We start from the raw sequence: 14,582 nt of genomic DNA on the forward strand, positions 1-14,582 counted from the left end.
GAGGCAGGGCTAAATGTGTGGTCCCTTAGCCCATTTCAGTACACTTGTCCTCTTCACACAAGTAATAGCTGAAGAGGACAAGCATCAAGCACCAAATATCTATCAAGTCAGCCTCCTGATGTGTCTCCTCCTCTAATCCATCTCCAGAGGACTACAAAAACTGATGAGGCCATTGTCCTGCTGCAGACTTGCTTGCACACACTATTTATTTTAAAGGACATTTTTTGTCTAGCAATGACTCCTTTAAAATATATTGATAGGTGTCGTTCAGCTGTAGATAATGGGACAGTCTTTGATGCTTCCTCAGAGACTGCAAAGGCACTTTAGGAGCAATTACATCTCTTTAATTGAGAAACCAATTATTGCAGTGATTGATTTTTTACTCTCCTCCGCTTGTTTCTCTCTTTAAAAAGCTAGAATATGTCGAACAGATATTGCTGCCCTAAAGCTGTAGCATGAAACTGAACCTATAAAACAATTTTGTGCGCAGGTAGAGTGCTGGAATTGGAAATTATTGGGACTGGATTGCTTGTTTGATTGACTTTTTTTGCGAGGAACTGCTGTTTTCTGAGGTTGGCGTAATAAATAGGGCTAGCTGTAGATTTGAAGTCCTAGGCAAAGAGCCATCTGGTCGAACAAAGTCTCACACTGATGGGCCCTTTCAGGCTTTCCTGCAATGGGGAAGGGGGCAGCTGCAGCACTGCAAGGGTGGCTGGGAACTGCGTTTTGATTTCCATAATGCCATAGAATGTCTGATGTAGAATCTGTCACTCCTGGGTATTTGAGGGAAATTAAAATGGAGGCTCACAGATCTGGCTACCTGATGTGGATGGGGAAGGGGTCAATGCTGATAGGTCTTCCTGTGGCATTGGGGCCCAAGCAGCTGCCCTAGGATGCCAGGTGCTGACGCGGGGCTCGGTGCTACAGTTTTCTTCTCATGAATGACTAGCCATTACAAAGAGATAACAGGACACCATTAATGGCAGAAGCAATAGCTTATGTGTTGAAGTTTAAAACAACCTTTCTATAATTAATTGGCCAGTGAAGAAAAGCATTTTGAACTTTTCACTTGCCAGTATAACCTGTTAGTCCTGGCCCATTCTTCCAGGCTCTTGCCAGCTCCAATTGGCTGGTGAATGTGTAAACTGACTTCACTGAAGATTTAAATTGGCACAGACAGCTATGGAAGTTTCTCTCTCTCTGTCTCCCCCCCTCGCCCTGTGTTAGATTAATAATGAGTCATTCACACATGCACACCACTTCTTGATGGTAAAATGATTTATTGACATGTATGCATGCACCAACTGCTAGGGTGTAATCCCTGCTTGGAAATTAGGATGGAGGACAAATTTGATTCAGTTCACATTTAAATTTGAATCTAGCACATTTATACTTTCTGAAACAATTTGAGAACCAAAACACAGCTATGCTTTTGAATTTGCCCTTATCTGAAATTTGTGATTCAGTTCTTGAACCAGCCAAGGTTTACAAAAACGCACATATTAAGGGAAAGTGTGCACAAAAAGGAATGTATTAGTGAAACAGCATACAAAAATGCATAATATTAGGAGACAAATTGCTTGTAAAAAAGTGTACATTTGTAAAACTGCATACAAAAATGTATTTATTAGGAGAAATGTACACACATTCAAACATGGGGCTTGTTGTGTTAGTTTCACAGATTATAATGGCAGTGTTCTGTCCTGATTTCTAAAATTCCTTTCACACCGCAGTATCAGGAATCAAAGATTTTCAACCAATATATTGCCATTCTGCACTTCATGTCTTTCACAGTAACTTGTTTCCATTGCTCACTCATTATACACATGTGCAATGTCGTTTCCCCAAAATTCACTGCACAAGTATATCTTGTCACAACTCCATGCAACCCCTCTTGTAATATTTCTGTGCGGTGTCTGGGGGGAAGGAGCTGCTGCCTGTGCCTATGCTGTAATATGCTGGAATGCCAGCACAGTTTTCATGAGGTAAAAAAAGGGTGAATTGCATGCTGGGATATGGCACCCCAGCTAGTCACATGAGCATCACTAGTATCATCGTGCTAAAACTCCTGTGATTTACTGGATTTCCATTAGGGAAATGGAATAAACTGCTATCTGAAGGCACCACCGAATGCTGATGAATTTTCATGAATATTTAAAAAAAAAAAAAAAACAACCCTGCAAATTGCTGCAGAAATGTGGAGAACTTAATTTAAGATTAGAAAAATGAGAAATGGAGAGACCCTAAACTGACAGATCCTTCCATCTCTACTTCTAAGCCAGTTCCACTCAGATATATATTTTAGAACTGGGGTGTTAAAACTAAATCCCAGGTTACTACACTAGCAAAGCATAAAGTCTGAATCACAAAACCTTTGCCTTACTAGAAATCAGTCCTCAAGGGAAATAAAAGTTAATGCGTTTTTTCCCCTTAACTTGTTTTAATTGCCTAAACAGAAAAGTAATCAATGCATAATCTAACATGTACTAATTAATGCAACTACAGACAATTACCTATGCACAAGAGAAACAAAATGCTGGAATTGCAAACTTTGGTACACTTGATTTAAATCAGACCTTATTAAAGCCTAATTATTAGTGTAAGGTAATTTGGCTGTGCATCCGTATGTCTATTGGTTTGCATAGGTAAAATAATTGACAGCATCCTTTTGTTTTTGTAGAGGGGGGTGCATGGTAGCAACAAAAGTAGGGTAATGTCTACAGCAATGGTTCTGAGGTAAAATACAGAAAATATGCCTTTACGTTGGAGGTGAAGAGCAGTGATATATAAACTCCAGGTCCTTTGGGAATAAAGAAGACTGATGGATCTGGATGTTATTAGTGAATCTTCTGAGAAGCCAAAGTGATTGTTAAGATGAATTATAGAAAAACAGAGTTGGAGGTCACCCCCAGGAATCATCTAGTCTAGTCTTCTTCTTTGAGAAATGAAACCATATCTCTAAAACTTTCTTCTCAGAAGCACACCCAGTAACAGAAACTTTATAGTTTCAATAAGCAACTTGTTCTGTGACCCAAAATATCCTTACTTATTTGAAGGAACATTCTGCTATTAGAAGGTATTTCATAATATTCGATCTAAGCTGTTCTTGTGCTTACCTAGTCCCATTAGTACACAAAGGAGCTCTATCAGCGTCCACAGTGAACACCACCAAAGAATCGTTCACTTATTAAAAGCAAAAGGTTGCCATGCTGAGCCATTAGGAAAAAGAATCCAAAAACCATAAGAGGGATTAGGCCACCCAAAATGTCATAAAATAGCGAGGGAGCTTTACGGTTCTCCACAACTCTTCACCAGGCTGGGTGTTAAGCAAAGCAGAGTGAGGGGGAAAAGCTGACTTGATGATAAAGAATTGGTATTAGTTTTAAGATGGAGTATATGAAGAGGTAGCAGACTTTAATATATTACCTTCTCTTCTATGCTCTGCAGGTTTCAGACAGGGACAGTGGAGGCTGGTCCACTGGGACACAGCCCTCCCAATAAGAATATCAAGCATAAAAAACCCCTCAAAAATCTCAGAGCCACAGATTCTTTCTTGCTCCAGACACATCTTAAGCTTCTATATGAACTCAGAGAATCTCTGCAAATATTTCGGTCAATCTACTACTCTTTGGCCAATCACCTTCTTGTTCTCTGGCCATTCAACTTTGTGCACCACTCAGCCAATCCTAATCCAAAAGCATAGCTATGGCAAAAAAAAAATATCTCCCCTTGGTCAGCCTCCTAATATTCCACCCACCTTTCTGTTTTCTAAACCCATGAGATTGCTGTCAGAAAGTTGGTGGGAGGTGGTGGATCATGGCTCTAACCTAACTTTTGTTCCCTTGCTAAAGATGCACTCTGAACCCCACTTACATGGAAGTTACATTGAATTCAATAGAACTCAGTTCTAAGTAGACAAAGTAGAACTAAGTACTTAGTTCTAAGTATTTCACTGTAAAGTGGTGTCTTGCTGAATTAAAGACTCTTCTGTAAGCTTATTTGCTCACAAAGGCTTTTGGAAAATTAGGAGGAAGTTGCAGTAAATAACCTGAAGTCCATCCATACTCCTCTTTCTGCAAGTTTGTTTGCTCACAGATGCTTAGGAACTGGGAAGGGAGAAGATATTGTGGTCATAAATCTCTGCTCTCCTATGTCCCAGCACCTTCCCCTTCTGCAAGTTTATTTGCCCATGAGGGTGGGTTTTTTTTGGGAGGGGGGTTGTGGCTGCCTTCCTCCCCTGTAAGTTTGTTTGGCCAGGAGAGACATTGAGAAGTTGGGAGTAGGAACATTGTTTCAGTCCAGTTTTTGTTCCCCTTGCTAATCCCATTTCCCTGGGAATAAGTCCCTTTGGACATACTTCTGAATAGACATGGTTAGGATAACACTATACGCTGGTGACTTGACCAACTAAAATCAGTGATGTTCTTTTCAGAACTCTGTCTGCATCAATAAAGTTTGCAGTGCATTTTATTTATTTATTGAATTTATTAGTCGCCCATCTGGCTGGCTGTCCAGCCACTCTATATAAAAATAAGGCTGAGAGTTGGTAACTGGCCCAAAGCAAGAAGTGAGCAAAATAAATTAGTTAAGTGAGTTTAAAATGTTAAACTGCACATGTTCAGAGTATACCTTTTGTAGCCCATGAAAGCTTATATCATAATACATTTGTTAGTCTTGAAGGTAGCACAAGACTTATTTTGCAGTACCTTATTTCATGTGTTCCTTTCTGGTAGAACGGGGGCCCTATTTTGGAAACTGCACCAGGACATGTTTCTTAGGTTGGGTTTTTTCATAATTCCAAACCTGCATCCCCACCCCAGTTCAGAATGAGAGACAAGCAGGCTGGAAATAGATTTTTAAAATGTTGACTATTCCTTATCTGAATTATGTTTATATCCACTCCACCTTTCTTCCGAGGAGCTCAAAGTAGCATCCTAGGTCTCCTTTTCTCTATGTTATCCTCACAACAACCCTATGAAGTAGGTTAGGCTGAGAGACAGTGTCTGACCCTAGGTCACAGAGTGAGTTTCATAGCTGAGTGTTCATTTTAACCCTAGTCTCCTAGGTCCTAGTCCACTTAATTTCCCTGCAATTTATTCCACATTCTGGAAAGATGCGGAAATGGATAAGCTGGGGGCGGTGGCAGAATAACATTTCCCCATAGATCTGGAAATGCATAGGGTCCCTTGTTAACAGTCTTGTGTGGCACCTTTCAGATGAACCAATTCAGGCTGCAATCCTGTACATACTTACCAGGGAGCAATCCACATGGAATTCAATGGGGACTTATCTCTGAGTAATGTACAATTATTGCGGCATGAATTCACAATAGAAATTGTGACAGCAGGAAGCCATTCTCAACCAAGATAAGACACTTAAGTGCTAGATATTAATAAAAAGGTGATATTTATGTGTCCAATGTTTCTCTGCAAAACAGGATAGGGAGAGAACCAGAATAGGTGGAGGCCACAATTTGCAAGAGAAGCAATTATTATAGCAGGGACCCCTTCTAAACGAAAGTTAGACATTTTGCAGCTGAGTTAGCTGCTACCTATTTGTAAAAAAGCAATGGTTAAGTGTCTACAGTATCTTTGCAGGGAGAATGGAGAGAAAACTAGAATCACTTGGCCATGCCCTTGTGACCTCTGGCTATGCCCTCTGGACCTCTCAGCAGCCTCACCAGGTATAGTAGGCACCAGCCATCACTGGGTAGGGATGGACAGATCTTTCAATTTTGGCTTCTCTTTTTACCACTATGAAGTTCAGTTCTCCAAATTTCTGCATCAGTTTGCACTTTTAGAAAGTATTCCTGAAAATTTGTCAGCATTGTAGTGCAACACATAAATTTCTGTATGCAATTTTGCCCAATACACACATTTTGCAAGCAATTTCCCCTAATAGAATGATTTTATACGTTACTGTCATTGATACATGCATTTTTATTGACACTTCCCCTCATATATGCATTTTTACACAGATGATTTGGTTGGCAAACAGCACCACAAAATGAAGTGTGAATTTTAACTCTGTTTCAGTTCACAATTTTTTTCCAGAAAGTGTAAATTCGGTAAGTTCACATTAAAATTCTAACCAATCAAATTTCTCCTCTGTCCCTAAATTCAGGTTACATCTAGGGATGCTGGGTTGAAGAAAGGACGTTGCACCTAATCCTACCTAAATATTGGTTATAGCTATTTCTTCCTGGAAGTGACTTGTGTGAATATCGTTGTAGGTTATTATGCTCATGCTAATTTCAGGAAGCAGTGGCGGTAACAACAATGTAATGGATCAGAAATTCCTTCCTCCATGGCACTGTATCCCTGTGGTTTAAAGAAAGGTTGCTTTTGCGATAAACAGGCTGCCCTGCTACATGTAACATTGCAGCAAAGGGGCTAAATGATATGATTCATCACACTAGACACAGAAACCAGAGAGGTGGTGACAAGAGGTGATCTCGAAAATGCCCTGTGGAGCCTCTCCTAGGCCCAATTCAAACACCGGCAGGCTTTCTGTGATTGCCTCTTGGAGCATATAGAGACTAATGGTAGGGATGGGGAAGAAATTCAATTCCATTTGAATTTCAAGCCAAATCTGATACAAAAGAGAGCTGAAACACAACCAGCCTTCAAAATTTGCACTTATTCAAATGTTGCAATGAAGTTCACCCACCAAACAATCGTTACAAAAATGCATACTTAGGGGAAAGTGTGCATACAAATGAATATATCAGTGAAAATAACATGCAAATATGCATTATACGATAAGAAACTGCTTGCAAAAATATGTACATTAGTCAAAAATGGAAATGGACTGCCTTCAAGTCGATTCCAACTCATGGCGACCCTATGAATAGGGTTTTCATGGTAAGCGGTATTCAGAGGGGGTTTACCATTGCCTTCCTTTGCGGCTGAGAGGCAGTGACTGGCCAAAGGTCACCCAGTGAGCTTCATGGGTGTGTGGGGATTTGAACCCTGGTCTCCCAGGTCGTAGTCCATCACTCTAACCACTACGCCGCACTGGCCCTCGTACATTAGTCAAAACTGCCTACCAAAGTGTATTACAAAAAATTCACACTAAAATGCTGAATAATTTTCATATTTTTTTAAGCATTGCAAATTGCTGTAGAAATGTGGAGAACTGAATTTAGGATTGGAAAAATGAAAAACTGAAAGAACCGAAAATGACAGCTCTTTTCATCCCTAGCCAATAGTGGGCTCTGTACCTGGTGGACAGGGCTGGCACCAAAGGGCAGCCAGGTCAGGCCCTGGCCAAGGGCCCTGTGGCCCAGAGAGGCCCCTCCTTAGGGTGTGGGGTAGTGCTCCCGTGCTGCAATCTTTGGCAGGGTCAATTCCTGACCCTGCTGCAGATTGCAGAGACGGAGCTCCCAGCTTCCCCTACAGATTGTGCAGGCCCATGGTGCCCACCCGCTCCATCTACCTCTCCTCCCTTTCTGTAAATGCCCTGCATGCTGCGTGCGCAGCTGCCATCAACAAAGATGGTACGATGCCCCTACTGCCATTTTGATTGATAGCAGGCATGTTCACGCACGCAGCTTAGCATGCATGCATGCCATCAATGAAGATGGTGACGAGGATATTAGCCTCTTAGAGAAGCATCCACCGCCATCTTGGTTGATGGCAGCGACCTGTGCACCCAGCTTGCAGGGCATTCACATCAAGAGAGAAGAGGTAGGTGAAGTAGTCCTGCATGGTCTGGGGGGCTGGGAGTGGGGGCCCTGGGGCAGGATGGCATCCAAGTGCCCAGTCATGCCTGGCGCCGGCTCTGCTGATGGAATGGTATAAAGGTGTCAGCTGCCATAAACAGTGCCTCCATCTGGATCCTTTATGTCACGTGAGCTGTTGTGATGTAAACGGTTGTGATGGCCTTTAATCAGGCAAAATCTAGCGGCCACACATGTAAGACCCCATGAAGAGCTGATGTTTCATAAAGTTTGTCCCCCCCATTATCTCCATCAAGTTGTGAGCTCACGAGCAGACCCATGTGCTCCTGCATACAATTCTATAGAAACCTTTGAGCATCTGAACCAGGCCCCAGTCTTGCGGAAGCCCACTCTGACCATACAGGACATTTTCCTATCATGTAGCCCTTATGTATTGTTGATTCATGATTTGGGGCCAGGGCTGATGCCAGAGGGCCCCTGAAGAGCCCCTCCTTAGGGTGGGAGGGTGGCACTCCCATTCTGTGATCTGTGGCAAAGTCAGAAAGGGAGCTCCCAGGCATCGCCCCCAATACAGACAGTGTGGGTTTCTGTAAGCTTGCATGATTGCCTCACCTACCTCTCCTGTCAGTTTGAATGCTGTACACCCATGCCTGCTATCATCCAAGGTAGCGGCAGGGGCTTCTCTAAGGAGCTGACACCTCTACTACCATCTTGGTTGAAGGCAGGCATGAGATCTATGCATGCACATCATTCATGAGAGGTAGGTGACATGTGCAGGTGGGCTTAGCCCTGCACCACCTGTATGGGAAGGTGTTGAGCTATGGTACCATGGGCCCAGAGCAGACTGGTGCCCAAGGGCTCAATCATGTGTGGTGCCAGCCCTGTTTGGGACTCATCATATGTAATCCCAGCCACCTAGATCCTTCAGGATGAGGCTTATTTTGAAGCTCAGTGCAAGTTTCTGGTAATGGGGAAGTCTGTTTTCTTTAATTTCCAATTACAAACAATCCTGACGGAACTTGCAAATTGGTGAAGTTACGAGGTTCACTGCAATGGGAAGTCTAATGGCATCGAAGCCCAATGATAGTCACTGGAAGTTTGGACCTTCCACTTGAAGGAAAAGGTATTTACATATTGAAAGTAAGGCACATCCCTAAGCCTTCAGGTGTATCCCAATGTGGTGCTCTCCAGATGTTGCTGGATTATATCCTGATCATTGGCTATGCTGGCTGGGACTGACAGGAGTTGTAGTATAAATCATGTGGAAGGCACCAGGCTGAAGCAGCCTGCTATACCCTATAGCAACCCCATACAGGCCCTTCCAACCTTCTCCTGGGCACTCCCTGATATTTTAAGGATATCTCAGATGCTCAAACTTCAAAAGCAGCAACACCCTATTATATAAAATCAAGTCAAATCACCAACATTTAAACAGAATTGCCATAACATTTCTGCTCACTCTGAAAGATGTTTTTGTCACAAAAAGAGTTACAGCAAGCAACAGCATCAAAATTACCTCATGTGCACAGTAAGAATTTTCAAACGGCAAAGGCTAGCCCATTTTTTTGCAAACATGTAGCAATTTAAAATATGTTGCTTTGTGATTCTCCAAGCATTTTGGTTTCTTTTGAGAGCACCTTGTGCTCTGTCCTTTCATCCGTCCCATCCCTTTTGGCACTGGCAAATCTGCTTCCCTGCAGAGTGAGAGTGGAACATCTAATTAATTTGAAACGGATCCTGGCTTTTTAAAATGTTTTCTTTCTACTGAATTTTTGCCTTAAGGGAATAAAATAATGAATCTACACTTCTGAGTGCCACCACCAGGGGAGACCTTCGATAACCTTAGCTTGGAGAGAATAGTAATGACCCCTTGAGCAGCCTGGCTAAATGGATTGCAATTGTTTGAATACTTTCTCCCTGTTCCCTGGACACACATGTAACATTTTACTTAAAGCCTCTGGCCTTCCTTATGAAAAAGTATTATTCTTGGCCTTCGCAGCTGGCAAGAAAATTATTTTTTATAGTCAATTGGTTTCTGGAATTTACCAGTGATCATTTCCCCCTGCTTAGTTTTTGATCTTAATTTGGTAAGCAGAAAATTGGCTTTCTGTAGTAATACAGCTGTCTAAGACTTGCTTCCCCCATGATAAATTTACAACCAAATCCCTGTCATTAGTCAGACATCATTAATGGATTACATCATATACCCGAGAAGGGGAACCTGTGGCTTTCCAGGTGTTACTGGACTTCATTTCCTATCAGCGCCAGCCAGCATGGCCAGTCGTGAAGAGATTAATAGTAGTCCAGCACCATCTGGAGGGCCACAGGTCTCTCACCCTCATTGTATAACTTCACCATATAGATTTGGATGAAAAATCTTGACAGACCGAAACATCTAAGCTCTGACTGAACACCTGTAGGGGATAAATACTTTAAAATAAATAAAAAGGGGGGAAATTGAGGCCATCCCTGAACTCTTGAAAATATATATTTGTTTCCCTCTATAATCTAGAATTTAAACGTGACAGAGACAATCAACAGGTCAGGAAAGTAGCACTGATCTATGGGCATTCTCTGTTTGTAAATCTGAGGAAAACCACAACTTGGAAGATTACTTTTAAAAAGTAATAGATTACAGTTACAATTACATGGCCTAAAAAGTAGTAATTATCGTTACAATTACAATAGCTCTGAAAGTAATTGATTACTTTACTTTTTCTCAAAAGTGATCACTATAATTACATTTCAGTTACTTTTTTAAAAAAATGCCTGCAAGGTGCTGGCCTTGGCTGCTGCACATCTAAGTAGCCTACAACAATGTTAAAAATAAACACACACAGAGAGAGGTAGTAGAATAATTCTTTTTATCCATAAGATAGCAATGGTGGTCTCTCTGCTAGTAAGGGAGGTGGGGAGAGAAGCAGAGGCCACTGCTCAGATCTTTGCCTGTCAAACCAAGTGCAACTCCCCACACACACACACGCACTCAGCCAGCAAGCATAATCTCTCTCTCTTAACCACCTCCTGGACCCTGTCCTGCCACCAACTAAGGGACACTCACCCAAGCAAACATTTTCCCCTGAGATGCAAAAAAGTTAAAATACTGCAAATGCAGCACAATAGCCAGAGAGGGTGGTGGAGGTCACTTTGTGTGCCAAGCGCAAACACAGTATTCACACACACACACACACACAAACGTCATCTTTCACCTCTACAGTTCTTTATCTTCATTTTGCTGCTGCCTCTTTCTCCTCCTTTATCCATGTTCTTGCCCTCCAGCTGATGCCTGAAGGAAAAAGTCTGAGCACTCTGAATGAGGTGAGGATGGAGTGGGGGCTCAGGCCATCACATAATCAAAATGACAGAAGCTGAAGCATAAAAGTTACCAAAACGTTTGTCTCTTCTGGTGGACTGCATCCAGCTGCAGTATAGATTTTGTTGAGGTTTTAAGAAATATTTGCTTTGAAACCATAACCATTGTTTAGTAAAGACAATGTCCTTTGATACATCAGCAGAAATGTACATGCAACTATGAAGCTCAACCTGTGACCATGCTATCTAGCAGGGTTGCTATGAATGTTGTGTGGTGGCTGCTAGATGCTTGAGGGCTAGTGAGTGTGTAGCTCACAGTCAGATGCATGAAGAACTTGTTCACACTATTGAGTTCACACTCGGGTCAGAAGAACACAGTGCATGGATTGCAATCCAAACACTGAAGTATGTCTGGAAAATCATAAAAATACAACAAGGTACTGCTGCTGCTAACAATCAAATTCGAATAAAGTTTCCATGTGTCCCCTTCTCAGTGTCACACCCCAAACCTACTACAATATAGGTTAGTGTGTTCAGTTTCACCCATGAAAAATACTTTAAAAAAAATCTGTTCAGCTCAGCAAGCCTCATCACTTCACTGTGTGTGTGTATGGGGGGGGGGGGACCAAACCATGCTGTTTGTGTCCTTTCATCATTCATGTCCCAGACAAACAGGAGCTCTGTGAGGAGATGACTACTTGATGGGCAATGAGCTGGCTCATTGATTTCTGAATAAAAACTGTCAGGAAGCATATGGAGATAACATCAGCAGTACTGGAAGTTATGTTAGATGTAGAAATGTAACAGTACCACTTATATAAGATACCATTAAACTATCATCAGCAATAGTGATAAATGCTGCCACCATAACTTAATAGGTAAAGATTCAGGTTTGCAGATTGTGATTACTGACGAAGAAATATAAATGGTTCGCTGGATAGCACTAGGGGAGAAAACATATGGTGAACTACATCCCTGGTTGAGGGCCACATTCCCTCAGGAGTAATGGGTAGAGCCAGAGCCAATTATGGCCAGAGTCAGAGACAATAGTGTTTTGCATTTACTCTGGAATATAGGCTGTCCTTCAATTTTTACTATGGCAACATCAGATTAGAATCCCCAGTCCTACGAAAGTCTACTCAGAAGTAAGCTCCCCTGGGTTTGATGGGGTTACTCAAAAGTAAGTGTACAGAGGAGGATTTTAGGGCAACAGACCAATGCTGTTTAAGAAAGCAAGTGGAAATAATTCCTTTCTGACTGTAGTGTGTTACACATGCGCATGCATGGAAGAAGCCTATGAATTTGTTCTCAGACAGCTGGGGGCAGGGGGCTTCTTTTTCCCAAGGCATACAGGGGGAAAAGTTTCTAACAATCCATTTGTATTTATATAACAAAATACTACCCCTTCCAATTGTTCTGAAACTACATTTTTCAAGAAGCCAGGAAAAATAAGGAGGAAACAGGAAGAATAGTGCAACTTCTGGAGGCATCAGGGGGCACAGAAAATGAAGTCAGGACTACACGTTGCACACCTGTGTGTTGCAACTGTGGCATCCAAGTCAGAGCATATGTGAGTGATTTTATCACAGCATCTAGCAAAATTGTCATAGTAGGCCACCAAGTCCTCCTCCACAATTGTAGCTGATCCTTTTATTACTCAGAAAAGCTCTGCTATGACTCCGGTTGGATGCAACTATGGCGGAAAAGTACCATTTCTTTGTCGTTACCATTGCCACAGTATAGGACTTAATAAGGGCTGTAGCCTGTATCTGGTCAGATTTGTCCTGAGTATTTCTCCATTAGGCATTGTCCCTGCTGCTCAATCACCACAGGGTTGCATCACCAGAGAGGGCACTCAGGAGCAAATGTGTGAACCACTTGCATCATTTTCCTGTCTCAGAGATCAACCAGAGCTTTGGCAAAATTACCAGCTGACATGGCAGGAAACGCCTCAGAATAGTCCGGAAACCATTTGGATCCATCTTGTTCTGAAGCTGGATCTTTTTAATAGCCCCCCCTCTTCTGGGGGTTAGGAGCTCATGCAAGCCTAAACCCCACCAGATAGTGACCTGTTCATGACAACAGGACCACATACTGTCTCAGAAGACCTAGATCACCATCGTTCTCTCCAGATCAACAAAGTCCAGGTGCTGTATGAGTGCAGCCAGATAGCACTTGGGACAGCCCCACAGTTGCCACGGAGGTCTGAACCAGTTCTGACTAGGTGGACTCTGTGTATTTGTTGAAAAATCCAAAGCACCAGTCTGGAAGGGCTATAATGTTTTAGATCAAAATCACTGTAGTAAGTAATGAGCAGAATCCAACTAAATAGATCCACTAGTGCAAGGATTTGCACTTGCACAACCAAACTACTACTCCCTCTCCTCTTCTAGTGCATCCTCCCTAAATCTACTGCAGTGGGGTGGGGGAACTATCAGAACAGATAAGGGGGGCATGAGCAATGTGTAAGGAAATACATGTGCTGTGCTGATCTTGTTTTGGCAGGGAGGAAGCAACAATATTAAGACAGTTGATACAGTTCAGCTAGTCACTCTACTATGCCATTTTAGTGAAGTTTCCTCTAGTATATCATTTTTGTTTGCTTCTGTTTCTGTGAATATGTGAAGCACAACAACACTCTGCAAAATTTACACTAAAAAAACTCCAAAAACAATTGTGAAATAATGGCACTGACTATTCTGCAGAATAGTCTCCAATGGACATGAGTGTCTCAGTTTGCACAAGATAAAACAGTGGGAGGTGAGATATATTCTAGCAACTTTCTAGGTGTCCTTTATGTTTTTAATTGACTGTGCCCACCTTTCATTAAGTGGAGTAGTTTAAGCACAGCAGGCTGAACACATGCATCCTGGGCAGGCCAAGTTTTTTTCCCAACAGCTTGATTTATTGCTTACCGCAAGTAGCAACATATTATAATCAGTCTGATTTTACATCAAACTGCAGTTTCAGATTCAACTGTTAATGCACCGAAAATAGAAATAGAACATAACCTCCAGTTTGAAACACAAAAGGCTGTCTTCACCATCATATGACACTGACCAATAAAAAATATTATTATTATTATTATTTATTACATTTGTATACCGCCCTATAGCCGAAGCTCTCTGGGTGGTTTACAACAATTAAAAATATTAAAAACAAATATACAAATTTAAAAATACTTCAAAATAAAAATTTAAAAACACATGCTAAAATGCCTGAGAGAAGAGGAAAGACTTGACCTGGTGCTGAAAGGATAACAGTGTTGGTGCCACGTGCATCTCGTCAGACAAATCGTTCCATAATTTGGGGGCTACCACTGAGAAAGCCCTCTCCCTTGTTGCCATCCTCCAAGCTTCCCTCAGAGTAGGCACCCGGAGGAGGGCTTTTGCTGTTGAGCATAATATACAGGTGGGTTCATGTCGGGAGAGGTGTTCCATCAGGTATTTGACGTTAATAAAAATAAATATGACAGATTTCTAGGATGAATAATGAGAGAAATATAATTTTCTAGGTTAGATTCTCTGTAGAAACAGTAGTAACACAGGAAAGAAGCAAAGTAAGAAGAACACCAACAAACATAATTCTC

This window comes from Rhineura floridana, chromosome 5 (assembly GCF_030035675.1).
Source record: "Rhineura floridana isolate rRhiFlo1 chromosome 5, rRhiFlo1.hap2, whole genome shotgun sequence".
In the NCBI taxonomy this organism is placed as follows: domain Eukaryota; kingdom Metazoa; phylum Chordata; class Lepidosauria; order Squamata; family Rhineuridae; genus Rhineura; species Rhineura floridana.